This window comes from Pelodiscus sinensis, chromosome 5 (assembly GCF_052426305.1).
Source record: "Pelodiscus sinensis isolate ZL-2025 chromosome 5, ASM5242630v1, whole genome shotgun sequence".
Classification (NCBI taxonomy): Eukaryota; Metazoa; Chordata; order Testudines; family Trionychidae; genus Pelodiscus; species Pelodiscus sinensis.
The window spans coordinates 61,168,697-61,192,592 of record NC_143056.1 but is presented as its reverse complement, the minus strand read 5'-3'; the positions used below and the strand labels follow the sequence as shown (position 1 = coordinate 61,192,592).

Sequence of the window (23,896 nt, the reverse complement as noted above, 5' to 3'; positions counted from 1 at the left end):
CAAAGACAAAGACAGGAAGACAGACAGGGGCACCTGTAAAATACACAAAGGCCTGAGGGGAAGCAGAGAGGGAGATGGCTTGCTGACTAAGGGGCAGCCACGTGTACAGATGGGAGGAAAGGGGTGGTACGTGGAATTTCTAACAAATACCGGGCACTGTGGACAGACGAATAACGGAGACTACTTTGCCTAAAGGACAGGAGGGGGACCACAATAGGGAAGAGGGAAGGCTTTACTTCAGTGGCTACTAGGGAGCGGCTCTAGGAGAGACAGAACAGGAAAACAAAGAGTGAGAAGAGTCAGAAAGACCAAAAGAAAGATAGGGGCACCTGTAGCAGGTTAAGGGTTTGGGCAACGTGGCTCCCTGAGTATATCGCAGCTTCTAGTGGCCGTTAGGGAACATGGACACCCCTGTGGCCTCACCACCCTCTGTTGCCTCTAATCCCCGTTATGCAACAGAGCTGCCCCGCAACTCCTCCTGCGCCTTCTCTTTCCCATACCGCGAGTCGCGCAGTATAGCTACCCTTTTCCCCTCTCAGTCTGCGGCCCCTACAGCCCGTTGACTCTGAGGAAGGGAAAGGGCAGCTATACTGCGTAAAGCCCATTACAGGAGACAGAAGGCCCAAGGGGAGCTCGGGGCGGCAATGCTGAAGAGCGGGGAACAGGGCCAGCAGAGGGAGAAGAGGCAAAGGAAATGGCCAATCTGGTTAAAAAAAAAAGAGCTCAGGGGCCAAAGGTGGTGGCGGAGAGGTAGAGAGGGGCACCTACATAATGCAGAAAGGGCGTGAGGGGAAGGAGGGAGAGGGGGAAAAGAAGGAAACAAGTCCATCCAAAGAGCCGCCGGAGTGAAAGCGGGTTAAAGTGGAGACAGAGAACAGGAAAAGAAAGAAAGGCCTGAGGGGAAGCAGAGAAGGAGGTGGGTTGCTGCCTGAGGGGCAGCCAAGTGTACAGGAGGGAGAAGAGAGGTGTTACATGGCGTTTCTACCAAATACAGGGCACTGTGGAAAGACCAATTACGAAGCCTATTTTGCCTAAGGGACAGGAGGAGGACGAGAACAGAAAGAGAGGGGAAGACGGAAGGCTTTACTACAGTGACCACTAGGGTGCGGCTTTAGGAGAAACAGAACAAGAAAAGAAAGACGGTGAGAAGAGACAGACAGAAAGACAGGGGCACCTGTAAAATACAGCTAGGCGTGAGGGGAGCAGAGAAGGAGGTGGGTTGGTGTCTAAGGGGCAGCCAAGTGTACAGGTGGGAGGAAAGGCGTGATACGTGGAATTTCTACCAAATACTGGGTACTGTGGACAGACGAATAACGGAGATTACTTTGCCTGAAGGACAGGAGGAGGACCACAAGAGGAAGAGAGGGAAGAGGGAAGGCTTTACTTCAGTGGCCACTAGGGAGCGGCTCTAGGAGAGACGGAACAGGAAAACAAAGAGAGTGAGAAGAGACAAAAGGAAAGATAGGGGCACCTGTAGCAGGTAAAGGGTTTGGGCAACGTGGCTCCCTGACTATATCGCAGCTTCTAGTGGCCGTTAGGGAACATGGACACCCCTGTGGCCTCACCACCCTCTGTTGCCTCTAATCCCCGTTATGCAGCAGAGCTGCCCCGCAACTCCTCCTGCGCCTTCTCTTTCCCATACCACGAGTCGCGCAGTATAGCTACCCTTTTCCCCTCTCAGTCTGCGGCCCCTACAGCCCGTTGACTCTGAGGAAGGGAAAGGGCAGCTATACTGCGTAAAGCCCATTACAGGAGACAGAAGACCCAAGGGGAGCTCGAGGCGGCAATGCTGAAGAGCGGGGAACAGGACCAGCAGAGGGAGAAGAGGGGAAGGAAGTGGCCAATCTGGTTAAAAAAAATAGCTCAGGGGCCAGAGGTGGTGGCGGAGAGGTAGAGAGGGGCAGCTACATAATGCAGAAAGGGCGTGAGGGGAAGGAGGGAGAGGGGGAAAAGAAGGCAACAATTCCATCCAAAGGGGCGCCAGAGTGAAAGAGGGTTAAAGCGGAGACAGAGAACAGGAAAAGAAAGAAAGGCCTGAGACGAAGCAGAGAAGGAGGTGGGTTGCTACCTGAGGGGCAGCCACGTGTACAGGAGGGAGAAGAGAGGTGTTACATGGCGTTTCTACCAAATAAAGGGCACTGTGGAAAGACGAATTACGGAGCCTATTTTGCCTAAAGGACAGAAGGAGGACGAGCATAGAAAGAGAGGGGAAGACGGAAGGCTTTACTATAGTGACCACTAGGGTGCGGCTTTAAGAGAAACAGAACAGGAAAAGAAAGACAGTGAGAAGAGACAGAAATAAAGACAGGGGCACCCGTAAAATACACAAGAGACTGAGGGGAAGCAGAGTATGAGGTGGGTTGCTGCCTAAAGGGGCAGCCACGTTTACAAGAGGGAGAAAAGGGGTGTTACATGGGGTTCCTACCAAATACAGGGCACTGCGGACAGACGAATAACGGAGCCTAATTTGCCTAAAGGACAGGAGGAAGACAATAATAGGAAGAGAGGGGAAGTGGGAAGGCTTTACTTCAGTGGCTACTAGGGAGCGGCTCTAGGAGAGACAGAACAGGAAAACAAAGATAGTGAGGAAAGACAAAAAGAAAGACAGGGGCACTTGTAGCAGGTAAAGGGTTTGGGCAACTTGGCTCCCTGACTATATCGCAGCTTGTAGTGGCCGTTAGGGAACATGGACACCCCTGCGGCGTCATCACCCTTTGTTGCCCCTAATCCCCGTTATGCAGCAGAGCTGCCCCGCCACTCCTCCTGTGCCTTCTCTTTCCCAACCCGGGCGTCATGCAGTGTAGCTACCCTTTTCCCCTCTCAGTCTGCGGCCTCATAGACTTTAAGGTCAGAAGGGACCGATATGATCATCTAGTCTGACCCCCTGCACAGTGCAGGCCACAGAGTCTCACCTACGCCTCTTAGAATAATCCTCTCACCTAGATCTCAGATATTGAAGCCTTCAAATACTTTGAAGGCCCCAATATGCAGAGAATCCTCCAGCTGTGATCTGTGCCCTATGCTACAGAGGAAGGCGAAAAACCTCCAGGGTCTCTGCCAATCTACCCTGGAGGAAAATTCCTTCCCGACCCCAAATATGGCGATCAGCTAAACCCTGAGCATGTGGGCAAGACTCATCAGCCAGACACCCAGAAAGTTCTCTCTAGTAACTCCTATCATCCCTCCAATGACCTATTTCCCACTGATAATGGCTCCCTGACTATATCGCAGCTTATAGTGGCCGTTAGGGAACATGGACACCCCTGCGGCGTCATCACCCTCTGTTGCCCCTAATCCCCGTTATGCAGCAGAGCTGCCCCGCCACTCCTCCTGCGCCTTCTCTTTCCCATACCGGGCGTCATGCAGTGTAGCTACCCTTTTCCCCTCTCAGTCTGCGGCCTCATAGACTTTAAGGTCAGAAGGGACCGATATGATCATCTAGTCTGACCCCCTGCACAGTGCAGGCCACAGAGTCTCACCTACGCCTCTTAGAATAATCCTCTCACCTAGATCTCAGATATTGAAGCCTTCAAATACTTTGAAGGCCCCAATATGCAGAGAATCCTCCAGCTGTGATCTGTGCCCCATGCTACAGAGGAAGGCGAAAAACCTCCAGGGTCTCTGCCAATCTACCCTGGAGGAAAATTCCTTCCCGACCCCAAATATGGCGATCAGCTAAACCCTGAGCATGTGGGCAAGACTCATCAGCCAGACACCCAGAAAGTTCTCTATAGTAACTCCTATCATCCCTCCAATGACCTATTTCCCACTGATAATGGCCCCTACAGCCCGTTGACTCTGAGGAAGGGAAAGGGCAGCTATCCTGCGTAAAGCCCATTACAGGAGACAGAAGGCCCAAGGGGAGCTCGGGGCGGCAACGCTGAAGAGCGGGGAACAGGGCCAGCAGAGAGAAAAGAGGGGAAGGAAGTGGCCCATCTGGTTTAAAAAAAAAAAAAGAGCTAAGGGGCCAGAGGTGGTGGCGGAAAGGTAGAGAGGGGCAGCTAGATAATACAGAACGAGCGTGAGGGGAAAGAGGGACAGAGGGAAAAGAAGGCAGCAACGCCACCAAAGGGGCCGCCCGAGTCAAAGAGGGTTAAAACGGAGACAGAGTAAAGGAAAACAAAGACAAAGACAGGAAGACAGACAGGGGCACCTGTAAAATACACAAAGGCCTGAGGGGAAGCAGAGAGGGAGATGGCTTGCTGACTAAGGGGCAGCCACGTGTACAGATGGGAGGAAAGGGGTGGTACGTGGAATTTCTAACAAATACCGGGCACTGTGGACAGACGAATAACGGAGACTACTTTGCCTAAAGGACAGGAGGGGGACCACAATAGGGAAGAGGGAAGGCTTTACTTCAGTGGCTACTAGGGAGCGGCTCTAGGAGAGACAGAACAGGAAAACAAAGAGTGAGAAGAGTCAGAAAGACCAAAAGAAAGATAGGGGCACCTGTAGCAGGTTAAGGGTTTGGGCAACGTGGCTCCCTGAGTATATCGCAGCTTCTAGTGGCCGTTAGGGAACATGGACACCCCTGTGGCCTCACCACCCTCTGTTGCCTCTAATCCCCGTTATGCAACAGAGCTGCCCCGCAACTCCTCCTGCGCCTTCTCTTTCCCATACCGCGAGTCGCGCAGTATAGCTACCCTTTTCCCCTCTCAGTCTGCGGCCCCTACAGCCCGTTGACTCTGAGGAAGGGAAAGGGCAGCTATACTGCGTAAAGCCCATTACAGGAGACAGAAGGCCCAAGGGGAGCTCGGGGCGGCAATGCTGAAGAGCGGGGAACAGGGCCAGCAGAGGGAGAAGAGGCAAAGGAAATGGCCAATCTGGTTAAAAAAAAAAGAGCTCAGGGGCCAAAGGTGGTGGCGGAGAGGTAGAGAGGGGCACCTACATAATGCAGAAAGGGCGTGAGGGGAAGGAGGGAGAGGGGGAAAAGAAGGAAACAAGTCCATCCAAAGAGCCGCCGGAGTGAAAGCGGGTTAAAGTGGAGACAGAGAACAGGAAAAGAAAGAAAGGCCTGAGGGGAAGCAGAGAAGGAGGTGGGTTGCTGCCTGAGGGGCAGCCAAGTGTACAGGAGGGAGAAGAGAGGTGTTACATGGCGTTTCTACCAAATACAGGGCACTGTGGAAAGACCAATTACGAAGCCTATTTTGCCTAAGGGACAGGAGGAGGACGAGAACAGAAAGAGAGGGGAAGACGGAAGGCTTTACTACAGTGACCACTAGGGTGCGGCTTTAGGAGAAACAGAACAAGAAAAGAAAGACGGTGAGAAGAGACAGACAGAAAGACAGGGGCACCTGTAAAATACAGCTAGGCGTGAGGGGAGCAGAGAAGGAGGTGGGTTGGTGTCTAAGGGGCAGCCAAGTGTACAGGTGGGAGGAAAGGCGTGATACGTGGAATTTCTACCAAATACTGGGTACTGTGGACAGACGAATAACGGAGATTACTTTGCCTGAAGGACAGGAGGAGGACCACAAGAGGAAGAGAGGGAAGAGGGAAGGCTTTACTTCAGTGGCCACTAGGGAGCGGCTCTAGGAGAGACGGAACAGGAAAACAAAGAGAGTGAGAAGAGACAAAAGGAAAGATAGGGGCACCTGTAGCAGGTAAAGGGTTTGGGCAACGTGGCTCCCTGACTATATCGCAGCTTCTAGTGGCCGTTAGGGAACATGGACACCCCTGTGGCCTCACCACCCTCTGTTGCCTCTAATCCCCGTTATGCAGCAGAGCTGCCCCGCAACTCCTCCTGCGCCTTCTCTTTCCCATACCACGAGTCGCGCAGTATAGCTACCCTTTTCCCCTCTCAGTCTGCGGCCCCTACAGCCCGTTGACTCTGAGGAAGGGAAAGGGCAGCTATACTGCGTAAAGCCCATTACAGGAGACAGAAGACCCAAGGGGAGCTCGAGGCGGCAATGCTGAAGAGCGGGGAACAGGACCAGCAGAGGGAGAAGAGGGGAAGGAAGTGGCCAATCTGGTTAAAAAAAATAGCTCAGGGGCCAGAGGTGGTGGCGGAGAGGTAGAGAGGGGCAGCTACATAATGCAGAAAGGGCGTGAGGGGAAGGAGGGAGAGGGGGAAAAGAAGGCAACAATTCCATCCAAAGGGGCGCCAGAGTGAAAGAGGGTTAAAGCGGAGACAGAGAACAGGAAAAGAAAGAAAGGCCTGAGACGAAGCAGAGAAGGAGGTGGGTTGCTACCTGAGGGGCAGCCACGTGTACAGGAGGGAGAAGAGAGGTGTTACATGGCGTTTCTACCAAATAAAGGGCACTGTGGAAAGACGAATTACGGAGCCTATTTTGCCTAAAGGACAGAAGGAGGACGAGCATAGAAAGAGAGGGGAAGACGGAAGGCTTTACTATAGTGACCACTAGGGTGCGGCTTTAAGAGAAACAGAACAGGAAAAGAAAGACAGTGAGAAGAGACAGAAATAAAGACAGGGGCACCCGTAAAATACACAAGAGACTGAGGGGAAGCAGAGTATGAGGTGGGTTGCTGCCTAAAGGGGCAGCCACGTTTACAAGAGGGAGAAAAGGGGTGTTACATGGGGTTCCTACCAAATACAGGGCACTGCGGACAGACGAATAACGGAGCCTAATTTGCCTAAAGGACAGGAGGAAGACAATAATAGGAAGAGAGGGGAAGTGGGAAGGCTTTACTTCAGTGGCTACTAGGGAGCGGCTCTAGGAGAGACAGAACAGGAAAACAAAGATAGTGAGGAAAGACAAAAAGAAAGACAGGGGCACTTGTAGCAGGTAAAGGGTTTGGGCAACTTGGCTCCCTGACTATATCGCAGCTTGTAGTGGCCGTTAGGGAACATGGACACCCCTGCGGCGTCATCACCCTTTGTTGCCCCTAATCCCCGTTATGCAGCAGAGCTGCCCCGCCACTCCTCCTGCGCCTTCTCTTTCCCATACCGGGCGTCATGCAGTGTAGCTACCCTTTTCCCCTCTCAGTCTGCGGCCTCATAGACTTTAAGGTCAGAAGGGACCGATATGATCATCTAGTCTGACCCCCTGCACAGTGCAGGCCACAGAGTCTCACCTACGCCTCTTAGAATAATCCTCTCACCTAGATCTCAGATATTGAAGCCTTCAAATACTTTGAAGGCCCCAATATGCAGAGAATCCTCCAGCTGTGATCTGTGCCCCATGCTACAGAGGAAGGCGAAAAACCTCCAGGGTCTCTGCCAATCTACCCTGGAGGAAAATTCCTTCCCGACCCCAAATATGGCGATCAGCTAAACCCTGAGCATGTGGGCAAGACTCATCAGCCAGACACCCAGAAAGTTCTCTATAGTAACTCCTATCATCCCTCCAATGACCTATTTCCCACTGATAATGGCCCCTACAGCCCGTTGACTCTGAGGAAGGGAAAGGGCAGCTATCCTGCGTAAAGCCCATTACAGGAGACAGAAGGCCCAAGGGGAGCTCGGGGCGGCAACGCTGAAGAGCGGGGAACAGGGCCAGCAGAGAGAAAAGAGGGGAAGGAAGTGGCCCATCTGGTTTAAAAAAAAAAAAAGAGCTAAGGGGCCAGAGGTGGTGGCGGAAAGGTAGAGAGGGGCAGCTAGATAATACAGAACGAGCGTGAGGGGAAAGAGGGACAGAGGGAAAAGAAGGCAGCAACGCCACCAAAGGGGCCGCCCGAGTCAAAGAGGGTTAAAACGGAGACAGAGTAAAGGAAAACAAAGACAAAGACAGGAAGACAGACAGGGGCACCTGTAAAATACACAAAGGCCTGAGGGGAAGCAGAGAGGGAGATGGCTTGCTGACTAAGGGGCAGCCACGTGTACAGATGGGAGGAAAGGGGTGGTACGTGGAATTTCTAACAAATACCGGGCACTGTGGACAGACGAATAACGGAGACTACTTTGCCTAAAGGACAGGAGGGGGACCACAATAGGGAAGAGGGAAGGCTTTACTTCAGTGGCTACTAGGGAGCGGCTCTAGGAGAGACAGAACAGGAAAACAAAGAGTGAGAAGAGTCAGAAAGACCAAAAGAAAGATAGGGGCACCTGTAGCAGGTTAAGGGTTTGGGCAACGTGGCTCCCTGAGTATATCGCAGCTTCTAGTGGCCGTTAGGGAACATGGACACCCCTGTGGCCTCACCACCCTCTGTTGCCTCTAATCCCCGTTATGCAACAGAGCTGCCCCGCAACTCCTCCTGCGCCTTCTCTTTCCCATACCGCGAGTCGCGCAGTATAGCTACCCTTTTCCCCTCTCAGTCTGCGGCCCCTACAGCCCGTTGACTCTGAGGAAGGGAAAGGGCAGCTATACTGCGTAAAGCCCATTACAGGAGACAGAAGGCCCAAGGGGAGCTCGGGGCGGCAATGCTGAAGAGCGGGGAACAGGGCCAGCAGAGGGAGAAGAGGCAAAGGAAATGGCCAATCTGGTTAAAAAAAAAAGAGCTCAGGGGCCAAAGGTGGTGGCGGAGAGGTAGAGAGGGGCACCTACATAATGCAGAAAGGGCGTGAGGGGAAGGAGGGAGAGGGGGAAAAGAAGGAAACAAGTCCATCCAAAGAGCCGCCGGAGTGAAAGCGGGTTAAAGTGGAGACAGAGAACAGGAAAAGAAAGAAAGGCCTGAGGGGAAGCAGAGAAGGAGGTGGGTTGCTGCCTGAGGGGCAGCCAAGTGTACAGGAGGGAGAAGAGAGGTGTTACATGGCGTTTCTACCAAATACAGGGCACTGTGGAAAGACCAATTACGAAGCCTATTTTGCCTAAGGGACAGGAGGAGGACGAGAACAGAAAGAGAGGGGAAGACGGAAGGCTTTACTACAGTGACCACTAGGGTGCGGCTTTAGGAGAAACAGAACAAGAAAAGAAAGACGGTGAGAAGAGACAGACAGAAAGACAGGGGCACCTGTAAAATACAGCTAGGCGTGAGGGGAGCAGAGAAGGAGGTGGGTTGGTGTCTAAGGGGCAGCCAAGTGTACAGGTGGGAGGAAAGGCGTGATACGTGGAATTTCTACCAAATACTGGGTACTGTGGACAGACGAATAACGGAGATTACTTTGCCTGAAGGACAGGAGGAGGACCACAAGAGGAAGAGAGGGAAGAGGGAAGGCTTTACTTCAGTGGCCACTAGGGAGCGGCTCTAGGAGAGACGGAACAGGAAAACAAAGAGAGTGAGAAGAGACAAAAGGAAAGATAGGGGCACCTGTAGCAGGTAAAGGGTTTGGGCAACGTGGCTCCCTGACTATATCGCAGCTTCTAGTGGCCGTTAGGGAACATGGACACCCCTGTGGCCTCACCACCCTCTGTTGCCTCTAATCCCCGTTATGCAGCAGAGCTGCCCCGCAACTCCTCCTGCGCCTTCTCTTTCCCATACCACGAGTCGCGCAGTATAGCTACCCTTTTCCCCTCTCAGTCTGCGGCCCCTACAGCCCGTTGACTCTGAGGAAGGGAAAGGGCAGCTATACTGCGTAAAGCCCATTACAGGAGACAGAAGACCCAAGGGGAGCTCGAGGCGGCAATGCTGAAGAGCGGGGAACAGGACCAGCAGAGGGAGAAGAGGGGAAGGAAGTGGCCAATCTGGTTAAAAAAAATAGCTCAGGGGCCAGAGGTGGTGGCGGAGAGGTAGAGAGGGGCAGCTACATAATGCAGAAAGGGCGTGAGGGGAAGGAGGGAGAGGGGGAAAAGAAGGCAACAATTCCATCCAAAGGGGCGCCAGAGTGAAAGAGGGTTAAAGCGGAGACAGAGAACAGGAAAAGAAAGAAAGGCCTGAGACGAAGCAGAGAAGGAGGTGGGTTGCTACCTGAGGGGCAGCCACGTGTACAGGAGGGAGAAGAGAGGTGTTACATGGCGTTTCTACCAAATAAAGGGCACTGTGGAAAGACGAATTACGGAGCCTATTTTGCCTAAAGGACAGAAGGAGGACGAGCATAGAAAGAGAGGGGAAGACGGAAGGCTTTACTATAGTGACCACTAGGGTGCGGCTTTAAGAGAAACAGAACAGGAAAAGAAAGACAGTGAGAAGAGACAGAAATAAAGACAGGGGCACCCGTAAAATACACAAGAGACTGAGGGGAAGCAGAGTATGAGGTGGGTTGCTGCCTAAAGGGGCAGCCACGTTTACAAGAGGGAGAAAAGGGGTGTTACATGGGGTTCCTACCAAATACAGGGCACTGCGGACAGACGAATAACGGAGCCTAATTTGCCTAAAGGACAGGAGGAAGACAATAATAGGAAGAGAGGGGAAGTGGGAAGGCTTTACTTCAGTGGCTACTAGGGAGCGGCTCTAGGAGAGACAGAACAGGAAAACAAAGATAGTGAGGAAAGACAAAAAGAAAGACAGGGGCACTTGTAGCAGGTAAAGGGTTTGGGCAACTTGGCTCCCTGACTATATCGCAGCTTGTAGTGGCCGTTAGGGAACATGGACACCCCTGCGGCGTCATCACCCTTTGTTGCCCCTAATCCCCGTTATGCAGCAGAGCTGCCCCGCCACTCCTCCTGCGCCTTCTCTTTCCCATACCGGGCGTCATGCAGTGTAGCTACCCTTTTCCCCTCTCAGTCTGCGGCCTCATAGACTTTAAGGTCAGAAGGGACCGATATGATCATCTAGTCTGACCCCCTGCACAGTGCAGGCCACAGAGTCTCACCTACGCCTCTTAGAATAATCCTCTCACCTAGATCTCAGATATTGAAGCCTTCAAATACTTTGAAGGCCCCAATATGCAGAGAATCCTCCAGCTGTGATCTGTGCCCCATGCTACAGAGGAAGGCGAAAAACCTCCAGGGTCTCTGCCAATCTACCCTGGAGGAAAATTCCTTCCCGACCCCAAATATGGCGATCAGCTAAACCCTGAGCATGTGGGCAAGACTCATCAGCCAGACACCCAGAAAGTTCTCTATAGTAACTCCTATCATCCCTCCAATGACCTATTTCCCACTGATAATGGCCCCTACAGCCCGTTGACTCTGAGGAAGGGAAAGGGCAGCTATCCTGCGTAAAGCCCATTACAGGAGACAGAAGGCCCAAGGGGAGCTCGGGGCGGCAACGCTGAAGAGCGGGGAACAGGGCCAGCAGAGAGAAAAGAGGGGAAGGAAGTGGCCCATCTGGTTTAAAAAAAAAAAAAGAGCTAAGGGGCCAGAGGTGGTGGCGGAAAGGTAGAGAGGGGCAGCTAGATAATACAGAACGAGCGTGAGGGGAAAGAGGGACAGAGGGAAAAGAAGGCAGCAACGCCACCAAAGGGGCCGCCCGAGTCAAAGAGGGTTAAAACGGAGACAGAGTAAAGGAAAACAAAGACAAAGACAGGAAGACAGACAGGGGCACCTGTAAAATACACAAAGGCCTGAGGGGAAGCAGAGAGGGAGATGGCTTGCTGACTAAGGGGCAGCCACGTGTACAGATGGGAGGAAAGGGGTGGTACGTGGAATTTCTAACAAATACCGGGCACTGTGGACAGACGAATAACGGAGACTACTTTGCCTAAAGGACAGGAGGGGGACCACAATAGGGAAGAGGGAAGGCTTTACTTCAGTGGCTACTAGGGAGCGGCTCTAGGAGAGACAGAACAGGAAAACAAAGAGTGAGAAGAGTCAGAAAGACCAAAAGAAAGATAGGGGCACCTGTAGCAGGTTAAGGGTTTGGGCAACGTGGCTCCCTGAGTATATCGCAGCTTCTAGTGGCCGTTAGGGAACATGGACACCCCTGTGGCCTCACCACCCTCTGTTGCCTCTAATCCCCGTTATGCAACAGAGCTGCCCCGCAACTCCTCCTGCGCCTTCTCTTTCCCATACCGCGAGTCGCGCAGTATAGCTACCCTTTTCCCCTCTCAGTCTGCGGCCCCTACAGCCCGTTGACTCTGAGGAAGGGAAAGGGCAGCTATACTGCGTAAAGCCCATTACAGGAGACAGAAGGCCCAAGGGGAGCTCGGGGCGGCAATGCTGAAGAGCGGGGAACAGGGCCAGCAGAGGGAGAAGAGGCAAAGGAAATGGCCAATCTGGTTAAAAAAAAAAGAGCTCAGGGGCCAAAGGTGGTGGCGGAGAGGTAGAGAGGGGCACCTACATAATGCAGAAAGGGCGTGAGGGGAAGGAGGGAGAGGGGGAAAAGAAGGAAACAAGTCCATCCAAAGAGCCGCCGGAGTGAAAGCGGGTTAAAGTGGAGACAGAGAACAGGAAAAGAAAGAAAGGCCTGAGGGGAAGCAGAGAAGGAGGTGGGTTGCTGCCTGAGGGGCAGCCAAGTGTACAGGAGGGAGAAGAGAGGTGTTACATGGCGTTTCTACCAAATACAGGGCACTGTGGAAAGACCAATTACGAAGCCTATTTTGCCTAAGGGACAGGAGGAGGACGAGAACAGAAAGAGAGGGGAAGACGGAAGGCTTTACTACAGTGACCACTAGGGTGCGGCTTTAGGAGAAACAGAACAAGAAAAGAAAGACGGTGAGAAGAGACAGACAGAAAGACAGGGGCACCTGTAAAATACAGCTAGGCGTGAGGGGAGCAGAGAAGGAGGTGGGTTGGTGTCTAAGGGGCAGCCAAGTGTACAGGTGGGAGGAAAGGCGTGATACGTGGAATTTCTACCAAATACTGGGTACTGTGGACAGACGAATAACGGAGATTACTTTGCCTGAAGGACAGGAGGAGGACCACAAGAGGAAGAGAGGGAAGAGGGAAGGCTTTACTTCAGTGGCCACTAGGGAGCGGCTCTAGGAGAGACGGAACAGGAAAACAAAGAGAGTGAGAAGAGACAAAAGGAAAGATAGGGGCACCTGTAGCAGGTAAAGGGTTTGGGCAACGTGGCTCCCTGACTATATCGCAGCTTCTAGTGGCCGTTAGGGAACATGGACACCCCTGTGGCCTCACCACCCTCTGTTGCCTCTAATCCCCGTTATGCAGCAGAGCTGCCCCGCAACTCCTCCTGCGCCTTCTCTTTCCCATACCACGAGTCGCGCAGTATAGCTACCCTTTTCCCCTCTCAGTCTGCGGCCCCTACAGCCCGTTGACTCTGAGGAAGGGAAAGGGCAGCTATACTGCGTAAAGCCCATTACAGGAGACAGAAGACCCAAGGGGAGCTCGAGGCGGCAATGCTGAAGAGCGGGGAACAGGACCAGCAGAGGGAGAAGAGGGGAAGGAAGTGGCCAATCTGGTTAAAAAAAATAGCTCAGGGGCCAGAGGTGGTGGCGGAGAGGTAGAGAGGGGCAGCTACATAATGCAGAAAGGGCGTGAGGGGAAGGAGGGAGAGGGGGAAAAGAAGGCAACAATTCCATCCAAAGGGGCGCCAGAGTGAAAGAGGGTTAAAGCGGAGACAGAGAACAGGAAAAGAAAGAAAGGCCTGAGACGAAGCAGAGAAGGAGGTGGGTTGCTACCTGAGGGGCAGCCACGTGTACAGGAGGGAGAAGAGAGGTGTTACATGGCGTTTCTACCAAATAAAGGGCACTGTGGAAAGACGAATTACGGAGCCTATTTTGCCTAAAGGACAGAAGGAGGACGAGCATAGAAAGAGAGGGGAAGACGGAAGGCTTTACTATAGTGACCACTAGGGTGCGGCTTTAAGAGAAACAGAACAGGAAAAGAAAGACAGTGAGAAGAGACAGAAATAAAGACAGGGGCACCCGTAAAATACACAAGAGACTGAGGGGAAGCAGAGTATGAGGTGGGTTGCTGCCTAAAGGGGCAGCCACGTTTACAAGAGGGAGAAAAGGGGTGTTACATGGGGTTCCTACCAAATACAGGGCACTGCGGACAGACGAATAACGGAGCCTAATTTGCCTAAAGGACAGGAGGAAGACAATAATAGGAAGAGAGGGGAAGTGGGAAGGCTTTACTTCAGTGGCTACTAGGGAGCGGCTCTAGGAGAGACAGAACAGGAAAACAAAGATAGTGAGGAAAGACAAAAAGAAAGACAGGGGCACTTGTAGCAGGTAAAGGGTTTGGGCAACTTGGCTCCCTGACTATATCGCAGCTTGTAGTGGCCGTTAGGGAACATGGACACCCCTGCGGCGTCATCACCCTTTGTTGCCCCTAATCCCCGTTATGCAGCAGAGCTGCCCCGCCACTCCTCCTGTGCCTTCTCTTTCCCAACCCGGGCGTCATGCAGTGTAGCTACCCTTTTCCCCTCTCAGTCTGCGGCCTCATAGACTTTAAGGTCAGAAGGGACCGATATGATCATCTAGTCTGACCCCCTGCACAGTGCAGGCCACAGAGTCTCACCTACGCCTCTTAGAATAATCCTCTCACCTATATCTCAGATATTGAAGCCTTCAAATACTTTGAAGGCCCCAATATGCAGAGAATCCTCCAGCTGTGATCTGTGCCCTATGCTACAGAGGAAGGCGAAAAACCTCCAGGGTCTCTGCCAATCTACCCTGGAGGAAAATTCCTTCCCGACCCCAAATATGGCGATCAGCTAAACCCTGAGCATGTGGGCAAGACTCATCAGCCAGACACCCAGAAAGTTCTCTATAGTAACTCCTATCATCCCTCCAATGACCTATTTCCCACTGATAATGGCCCCTACAGCCCGTTGACTCTGAGGAAGGGAAAGGGCAGCTATCCTGCGTAAAGCCCATTACAGGAGACAGAAGGCCCAAGGGGAGCTCGGGGCGGCAACGCTGAAGAGCGGGGAACAGGGCCAGCAGAGAGAAAAGAGGGGAAGGAAGTGGCCCATCTGGTTTAAAAAAAAAAAAAAGAGCTAAGGGGCCAGAGGTGGTGGCGGAAAGGTAGAGAGGGGCAGCTAGATAATACAGAACGAGCGTGAGGGGAAAGAAGGACAGAGGGAAAAGAAGGCAGCAACGCCACCAAAGGGGCCGCCCGAGTCAAAGAGGGTTAAAACGGAGACAGAGTAAAGGAAAACAAAGACAAAGACAGAAAGACAGACAGGGGCACCTGTAAAATACACAAAGGCCTGAGGGGAAGCAGAGAGGGAGATGGCTTGCTGACTAAGGGGCAGCCACGTGTACAGATGGGAGGAAAGGGGTGGTACGTGGAATTTCTAACAAATACCGGGCACTGTGGACAGACGAATAACGGAGACTACTTTGCCTAAAGGACAGGAGGGGGACCACAATAGGGAAGAGGGAAGGCTTTACTTCAGTGGCTACTAGGGAGCGGCTCTAGGAGAGACAGAACAGGACAACAAAGAGTGAGAAGAGTCAGAAAGACCAAAAGAAAGATAGGGGCACCTGTAGCAGGTTAAGGGTTTGGGCAACGTGGCTCCCTGAGTATATCGCAGCTTCTAGTGGCCGTTAGGGAACATGGACACCCCTGTGGCCTCACCACCCTCTGTTGCCTCTAATCCCCGTTATGCAGCAGAGCTGCCCCGCAACTCCTCCTGCGCCTTCTCTTTCCCATACCGCGAGTCGCGCAGTATAGCTACCCTTTTCCCCTCTCAGTCTGCGGCCCCTACAGCCCGTTGACTCTGAGGAAGGGAAAGGGCAGCTATACTGCGTAAAGCCCATTACAGGAGACAGAAGGCCCAAGGGGAGCTCGGGGCGGCAATGCTGAAGAGCGGGGAACAGGGCCAGCAGAGGGAGAAGAGGCAAAGGAAATGGCCAATCTGGTTAAAAAAAAAAGAGCTCAGGGGCCAAAGGTGGTGGCGGAGAGGTAGAGAGGGGCACCTACATAATGCAGAAAGGGCGTGAGGGGAAGGAGGGAGAGGGGGAAAAGAAGGAAACAAGTCCATCCAAAGGGCCGCCGGAGTGAAAGCGGGTTAAAGTGGAGACAGAGAACAGGAAAAGAAAGAAAGGCCTGAGGGGAAGCAGAGAAGGAGGTGGGTTGCTGCCTGAGGGGCAGCCAAGTGTACAGGAGGGAGAAGAGAGGTGTTACATGGCGTTTCTACCAAATACAGGGCACTGTGGAAAGACCAATTACGAAGCCTATTTTGCCTAAGGGACAGGAGGAGGACGAGAACAGAAAGAGAGGGGAAGACGGAAGGCTTTACTACAGTGACCACTAGGGTGCGGCTTTAGGAGAAACAGAACAAGAAAAGAAAGACGGTGAGAAGAGACAGACAGAAAGACAGGGGCACCTGTAAAATACAGCTAGGCGTGAGGGGAGCAGAGAAGGAGGTGGGTTGGTGTCTAAGGGGCAGCCACGTGTACAGGTGGGAGGAAAGGCGTGATACGTGGAATTTCTACCAAATACTGGGTACTGTGGACAGACGAATAACGGAGATTACTTTGCCTGAAGGACAGGAGGAGGACCACAAGAGGAAGAGAGGGAAGAGGGAAGGCTTTACTTCAGTGGCCACTGGGGAGCGGCTCTAGGAGAGACGGAACAGGAAAACAAAGAGAGTGAGAAGAGACAAAAGGAAAGATAGGGGCACCTGTAGCAGGTAAAGGGTTTGGGCAACGTGGCTCCCTGACTATATCACAGCTTCTAGTGGCCGTTAGGGAACATGGACACCCCTGTGGCCTCACCACCCTCTGTTGCCTCTAATCCCCGTTATGCAGCAGAGCTGCCCCGCAACTCCTCCTGCGCCTTCTCTTTCCCATACCACGAGTCGCGCAGTATAGCTACCCTTTTCCCCTCTCAGTCTGCGGCCCCTACAGCCCGTTGACTCTGAGGAAGGGAAAGGGCAGCTATACTGCGTAAAGCCCATTACAGGAGACAGAAGACCCAAGGGGAGCTCGAGGCGGCAATGCTGAAGAGCGGGGAACAGGACCAGCAGAGGGAGAAGAGGGGAAGGAAGTGGCCAATCTGGTTAAAAAAAATAGCTCAGGGGCCAGAGGTGGTGGCGGAGAGGTAGAGAGGGGCAGCTACATAATGCAGAAAGGGCGTGAGGGGAAGGAGGGAGAGGGGGAAAAGAAGGCAACAATTCCATCCAAAGGGGCGCCAGAGTGAAAGAGGGTTAAAGCGGAGACAGAGAACAGGAAAAGAAAGAAAGGCCTGAGACGAAGCAGAGAAGGAGGTGGGTTGCTACCTGAGGGGCAGCCACGTGTACAGGAGGGAGAAGAGAGGTGTTACATGGCGTTTCTACCAAATAAAGGGCACTGTGGAAAGACGAATTACGGAGCCTATTTTGCCTAAAGGACAGAAGGAGGACGAGCATAGAAAGAGAGGGGAAGACGGAAGGCTTTACTATAGTGACCACTAGGGTGCGGCTTTAAGAGAAACAGAACAGGAAAAGAAAGACAGTGAGAAGAGACAGAAATAAAGACAGGGGCACCTGTAAAATACACAAGAGACTGAGGGGAAGCAGAGAATGAGGTGGGTTGCTGCCTAAAGGGGCAGCCACGTTTACAAGAGGGAGAAAAGGGGTGTTACATGGGGTTCCTACCAAATACAGGGCACTGCGGACAGACGAATAACGGAGCCTAATTTGCCTAAAGGACAGGAGGAAGACAATAATAGGAAGAGAGGGGAAGTGGGAAGGCTTTACTTCAGTGGCTACTAGGGAGCGGCTCTAGGAGAGACAGAACAGGAAAACAAAGATAGTGAGGAAAGACAAAAAGAAAGACAGGGGCACTTGTAGCAGGTAAAGGGTTTGGGCAACTTGGCTCCCTGACTATATCGCAGCTTGTAGTGGCCGTTAGGGAGCATGGACACCCCTGCGGCGTCATCACCCTTTGTTGCCCCTAATCCCCGTTATGCAGCAGAGCTGCCCCGCCACTCCTCCTGTGCCTTCTCTTTCCCAACCCGGGCGTCATGCAGTGTAGCTACCCTTTTCCCCTCTCAGTCTGCGGCCTCATAGACTTTAAGGTCAGAAGGGACCGATATGATCATCTAGTCTGACCCCCTGCACAGTGCAGGCCACAGAGTCTCACCTACGCCTCTTAGAATAATCCTCTCACCTAGATCTCAGATATTGAAGCCTTCAAATACTTTGAAGGCCCCAACATGCAGAGAATCCTCCAGCTGTGATCTGTGCCCTATGCTACAGAGGAAGGCGAAAAACCTCCAGGGTCTCTGCCAATCTACCCTGGAGGAAAATTCCTTCCCGACCCCAAATATGGCGATCAGCTAAACCCTGAGCATGTGGGCAAGACTCATCAGCCAGACACCCAGAAAGTTCTCTATAGTAACTCCTATCATCCCTCCAATGACCTATTTCCCACTGATAATGGCCCCTACAGCCCGTTGACTCTGAGGAAGGGAAAGGGCAGCTATCCTGCATAAAGCCCATTACAGGAGACAGAAAGCCCAAGGGGAGCTCGGGGAGGCAACGCTGAGGAGCGGGGAACAGGGCCAGCAGAGAGAAAAGAGGGGAAGGAAGTGGCCCATCTGGTTTTTAAAAAAAAAAAAGAGCTACGGGGCCAGAGGTGGTGGCGGAAAGGTAGAGAGGGGCAGCTAGATAATACAGAAAGGGCGTGAGGGGAAAGAGGGACAGAGGGAAAAGAAGGCAGCAACGCCACCAAAGGGGCCGCCCGAGTCAAAGAGGGTTAAAACGGAGACAGAGTAAAGGAAAACAAAGACAAAGACAGAAAGACAGACAGGGGCACCTGTAAAATACAGCTAGGCGTGAGGGGAGCAGAGAAGGAGGTGGGTTGGTGTCTAAGGGGCAGCCTCGTGTACAGGTGGGAGGAAAGGGGTGATACGTGGAATTTCTACCAAATACTGGGTACTGTGGACAGACGAATAACGGAGATTACTTTGCCTGAAGGACAGGAGGAGGACCACAAGAGGAAGAGAGGGAAGAGGGAAGGCTTTACTTCAGTGGCCACTAGGGAGCGGCTCTAGGAGAGACGGAACAGGAAAACAAAGAGAGTGAGAAGAGACAAAAGGAAAGATAGGGGCACCTGTAGCAGGTAAAGGGTTTGGGCAACATGGCTCCCTGACTATATCGCAGGTCCTAGTGGCCGTTAGGGAACATGGACACCCCTGTGGCCTCACCACCCTCTGTTGCCTCTAATCCCCGTTATGCAGCAGAGCTGCCCCGCAACTCCTCCTGCGCCTTCTCTTTCCCGTACCGCGAGTCGCGCAGTATAGCTACCCTTTTCCCCTCTCAGTCTGCGGCCCCTACAGCCCGTTGACTCTGAGGAAGGGAAAGGGCAGCTATACTGCGTAAATCCCATTACAGGAGACAGAAGGCCCAAGGGGAGCTCGGGGCGGCAATGCTGAAGAGCGGGGAACAGGACCAGCAGAGGGAGAAGAGGGGAAAGAAGTGGCCAATCTGGTTAAAAAAAAAGTGCTCAGGGGCCAAAGGTGGTGGCGGAGAGGTAGAGAGGGGCACCTACATAATTGAGAAAGGGCGTGAGGGGAAGGAGGGAGAGGGGGAAAAGAAGGAAACAAGTCCATCCAAAGGGCCGCCGGAGTGAAAGAGGGTTAAAGTGGAGACAGAGAACAGGAAAAGAAAGAAAGGCCTGAGGGGAAGCAGAGAAGGAGGTGGGTTGCTGCCTGAGGGGCAGCCAAGTGTACAGGAGGGAGAAGAGAGGTGTTACATGGCGTTTCTGCCAAATACAGGGCACTGTGGAAAGACCAATTACGGAGCCTATTTTGCCTAAGGGACAGGAGGAGGACGAGAAGAGAAAGAGAGGGGAAGACGGAAGGCTTTACTACAGTGACCACTAGGGTGCGGCTTTAGGAGAAACAGAACAAGAAAAGAAAGACGGTGAGAAGAGACAGACAGAAAGACAGGGGGGCACCTGTAAAATACAGCTAGGCGTGAGGGGAGCAGAGAAGGAGGTGGGTTGGTGCCTAAGGGGCAGCCACGTGTACAGGTGGGAGGAAAGGGGTGATACGTGGAATTTCTACCAAATACTGGGTACTGTGGACAGACGAATAACGGAGATTACTTTGCCTGAAGGACAGGAGGAGGACCACAAGAGGAAGAGAGGGAAGAGGGAAGGCTTTACTTCAGTGGCCACTAGGGAGCGGCTCTAGGAGAGACGGAACAGGAAAACAAAGAGAGTGAGAAGAGACAAAAGGAAAGATGGGGCACCTGTAGCAGGTAAAGGGTTTGGGCAACGTGGCTCCCTGACTATATCGCAGCTTCTAGTGGCCGTTAGGGAACATGGACACCCCTGTGGCCTCACCACCCTCTGTTGCCTCTAATCCCCGTTATGCAGCAGAGCTGCCCCGCAACTCCTCCTGCGCCTTCTCTTTCCCGTACCGCGAGTCGCGCACTATAGCTACCCTTTTCCCCTCTCAGTCTGCGGCCCCTACAGCCCGTTGACTCTGAGGAAGGGAAAGGGCAGCTATACTGCGTAAAGCCCATTACAGGAGACAGAAGGCCCAAGGGGAGCTCAGGGCGGCAATGCTGAAGAGCGGGGAACAGGGCCAGCAGAGGGAGAAGAGGGAAAGGAAGTGGCCAATCTGGTTAAAAAAAAGACCTCAGGGGCCAGAGGTGGTGGCGGAGAGGTAGAGAGGGGCAGCTATGCAATGCAGAAGGAGTGTGAGGGAAAGGAGGGAGAGAGGGAAAAGAAGGCAGCAACGCCGCCAAAGGGGCCGCCGTAGTCAAAGAGGGTGAAAATGGGTGTTCTGCTGCTCTGGGGGTGCCATGGGCTATAAAAAGCGAAAGCAGGGACGGGCAATGTCCAGTACCTAAGTGGCACTGTGGACAGCACAATGTCAAAGACATTTTGCCTAATGGGCACTAGGAGGAGAATAGGAAAAGAGGGGAAGAGAGAAGAAGGCTGTTCTTCACAGTAGCCACTAGGGTGTGGCAGAGCGCAGGAAGCTGAGAGGAATCCTTAAATCTCCTCACACACAGGAAGCACGGGCGAGGTCAATGCCCTAAAAGGCCGTAGGGGAAGAGAAGAGTCAAGGGGTAAACGTGCTGGCTATGCAGGCTAATAGGCAACAGAGGCAGAGGGTGGCAAAGAAAGGCCGAGCAATGTGCTGGGCATTAGGTGCCGGAGAAGATGAAATGCTCAACGCCTCAAGATCCTGAGGTGGAGGAGAGAGATCAAGGGGGAAAAGGCACCAAGGCTGCCTCAGGGGCTCCAGGGGCACAAGAGGATTCCAGGGGGTTAAGCGGCCCTGGTGGGCGCTAGGGCAGCAGAGAGATAAAGCAGGGACAGGGCACTCCTAACACCTAAGAGGCGCTGTGGATAGACCAATAATGGTGCCCACTATGCCTAATGGGCACGAGGAGCTCAATAGGAAAAGAGGGGAAGAGGGAAGGCCGTACTTCTCTGTGGCCACGACGGAGCATCTCTAGGGGACAGAGTGGAGAAAGAGAAAGACAATGGGAAAAGACCAAAAAAGATAGGGGCAACCTGTAAATTGCACAAAGACCTGCGGGGAAGCAGAGAGGGAGGTGGGAGAAAAGGGAACAAGGCTGCCTAAGGGGCAGGCAAGGTGTAGAGGAGGGATTAGGGACATCAAGGAGCTCTGGGGTGGTTAACGACCGGAAAGGTCGTAGGGGGAGGAGTGGAAGAAAGGGTTGGCTATGGAGGCTAACGGGTAATAGATACAGAAGCAGGCAAAGAAAGAGCAACCGAGTGGCTGGGCTTTCTAATGGGGTCTATAGAGTAGGGAAGAGAGAGAGAAAGAAAGAGAAAAACACTTATATAATGTACGAAGGGCCTAAGGGGAAGCAGAGAGAGGGGGAAGGCGGCAGTAAAGCCGCGTAAGACGTCGCCAGGCTCCAAAGGTTATAATGGGTTTATGCTGACCTGGGGGGCACTATGGGCCATGGAGAGTGAAAGCAGCAACAGAGCATGTCTAGTACTTTATTGACATTTTGTGGAGAACACCATGTGTAAGAGAAAAGGGCGTCCATTTTCCCTAATGGACAGTAGGAGGAGAAGAGAGGCTATGCTTCACTAGGGCCACTAGAGTGAAGCTGAGAGCAACAAGGCTACTGGGGTGCTTATATCATCTCAGAAAGACTAGAGAGCTGAGGATCAAGGACGGATGTGGCAGGAGAGGAGGCAAGTGTGGAGAGGAGAGGTTATGGAGCATAATGGGCAATACGGGCAGAAGAATGCGCAGAGAGGAACAAAATCCCTGACCTGTATAATAGGCACCAGAGAAATCGAAGGTATAGGGGGGAATCTAAGTAATTCAGGAAAGGCCTGAGGGAAAGGAGAGAGCAAAGGGGGAAAAGGACGCAATCTATAATACAGAGGGAGAAAGGAGGCGGAGGGGAAACGTGGCTGCCATATTTTATGAAAGGCATCAAGGTTAGCAAACAATCAAGGGGGAGAGCGGTGGCTAAACTGCTTCACATGCAATAAGTGTAAATAGAGACGGAAAAAGGGAAAATACAGCAATACTGCAAAATGAGCACTAAGAGTAAGGAATGGGGGAAGGAAGAGACATACCGAATAATGGGTGCTACGTGCTATAGAGGGAATAAAGTGGGAACATGGGGAAAGGGATGGCAGGAGCAGCAGAGGGTGGTTAAAAGGAATAAGCGGCAGTTACGCAGTGGAAGGGTATGAGAGCCAGCAAAAAGGGAAAATGGGAAAGGAGAAGCTACACTGCATGCCTGAATAAAGGGACAAGAGAGGAAGAGGGAAAGGGTGGCAACATCCTATTACAGACACTATAGGTAGCAAATGCCATAGAGTGGAAGGGGCATCAAATGGGCACAAATGGCAGGAAGAGTGAGGAAGGATAAGGGAAGCCTTACCACAATTCTTCTGCTGTTGTCCACAGTGATTATGCGCCAATTCCATTATCGCCTTAAGTTCTGGGAATCACGTTCCATCTTAAGAAACTGCAGGAAGCCCGGAGAAGAAGAAAACTGGCTGAAAATCTAGAAATGAGCACCTATGCAGAAAGAAGGGACTACAAGCACAATGGACACAAGGAGCAACAGACAGGCAAGGGGGAAAGAGACATCTACATTTTGTAAGAGGTAGCAGGGGCACGAGAGGATCACAAGAACCAATTATGCTGCCCTGATGGGCACTAGGAGCAGTGGAAAGTGAAAGAGGGGGAAAAGGCACTTCTATTGCATGAAAGGCACCTCTGAGGGCAGGAAAGGGAAAGGGAAAGGGTCGGCTATTCCCGCATAATGGACACTAGAGGGAGGACAGGGCAGAAGGAAGGTCATGCTTCACAATGGCCAGCAGGGGACAGCACTGTTTGAGAAGGGGAGGTTTCGCTAACACTGCCTAATGGCAAAGGGAGAAAATGGCGGCTACACTGAACAAAGTCCACTGAGGCAACAGAGGGCGAGGAGCTGAAAAGTAGGCTGTGCGGAATAATGCCCACTGGAGAAAGCAAAGGAAGAAAGGGGGCGGAGAGACAGGGAGAGACAGCTACATGGAAAGAAGGATATATGAGGACAGGCACAGTGTAAAGCGGAGAAGGCTAGGCTGCAAAACATGCACTAGGGATATGCAGACAGCGAGAAGGAGAGGAAGAGCCAGCAGACGGTAAAAGTACTGCGAATCCACACAATGGGCACTAGAAGTAGCTGACTCAGGAGGGGAAAGGATGCCTAAACTGCACAGTGAGGAAGAAAATGAGGAAGGAGGGAGTATATGTTCCATGGACACTAGGGGCAAGAGAGAGGAAAGGGGGAAAAGGATGTTTACGCTTCGAAAAAGGTACCGGAGACAGGAGAGGATTACTACAGAGATTTATGGTGACTTGGAGGACACTTGGGGACAACGGGGGCATTGGAGGAAGCATAGGAAGAAAGGAGCGGAGAGGCAGGGAGAGACACCTACAAGAGACGAAGGACACGAGGACAGGCACATAACGGGGAGGAGGAGCAAAGGACTGCAGAGACAGAAAGGGACGCTTATACAGTTCAAGGGGAAATCAAGGCCACAGAGGGGAAAGTGGGGAAAAGAGTTGCCAGAGTTTTTAACGGACACTAGAGAGAGCCAAGCGTGAAAGGGAGGAGAGGCAGGTAGACTGGACGAAGCACAGGAGGGCCAGGAGTTGGCCAAGGGAGAAAAGGGCGGATACAGGGAACAACATGCCCTGGAGGCAACAGAGGGGGAGGAGGGCAAAAGCAGGCTAGGCAGAGTAACGCCCATTGGAGGAAGCATAGGAAGAAAGGAGCGGAGGGACAGTGCAAGACAACTACAAGAGACGAAGGACACGAGGACAGGCACATAACGGGG

General features: G+C 52.6%; 1 long non-coding RNA gene across 3 annotated transcripts in view; it reads right to left on the bottom strand.

Moving 5' to 3' along the window:
- The window catches only part of LOC112546697 (uncharacterized), a 42,828-nt gene that overhangs the window by 9,860 nt on the left and 9,072 nt on the right, over positions 1-23,896 (bottom strand). For all 3 annotated transcript variants that reach the window (XR_016349655.1, XR_012903428.2, XR_016349656.1), the window contains exon 3: positions 22,447-22,533. This is a non-coding gene — a long non-coding RNA (uncharacterized LOC112546697). The remainder of the gene's footprint in view (positions 1-22,446; positions 22,534-23,896) is intronic.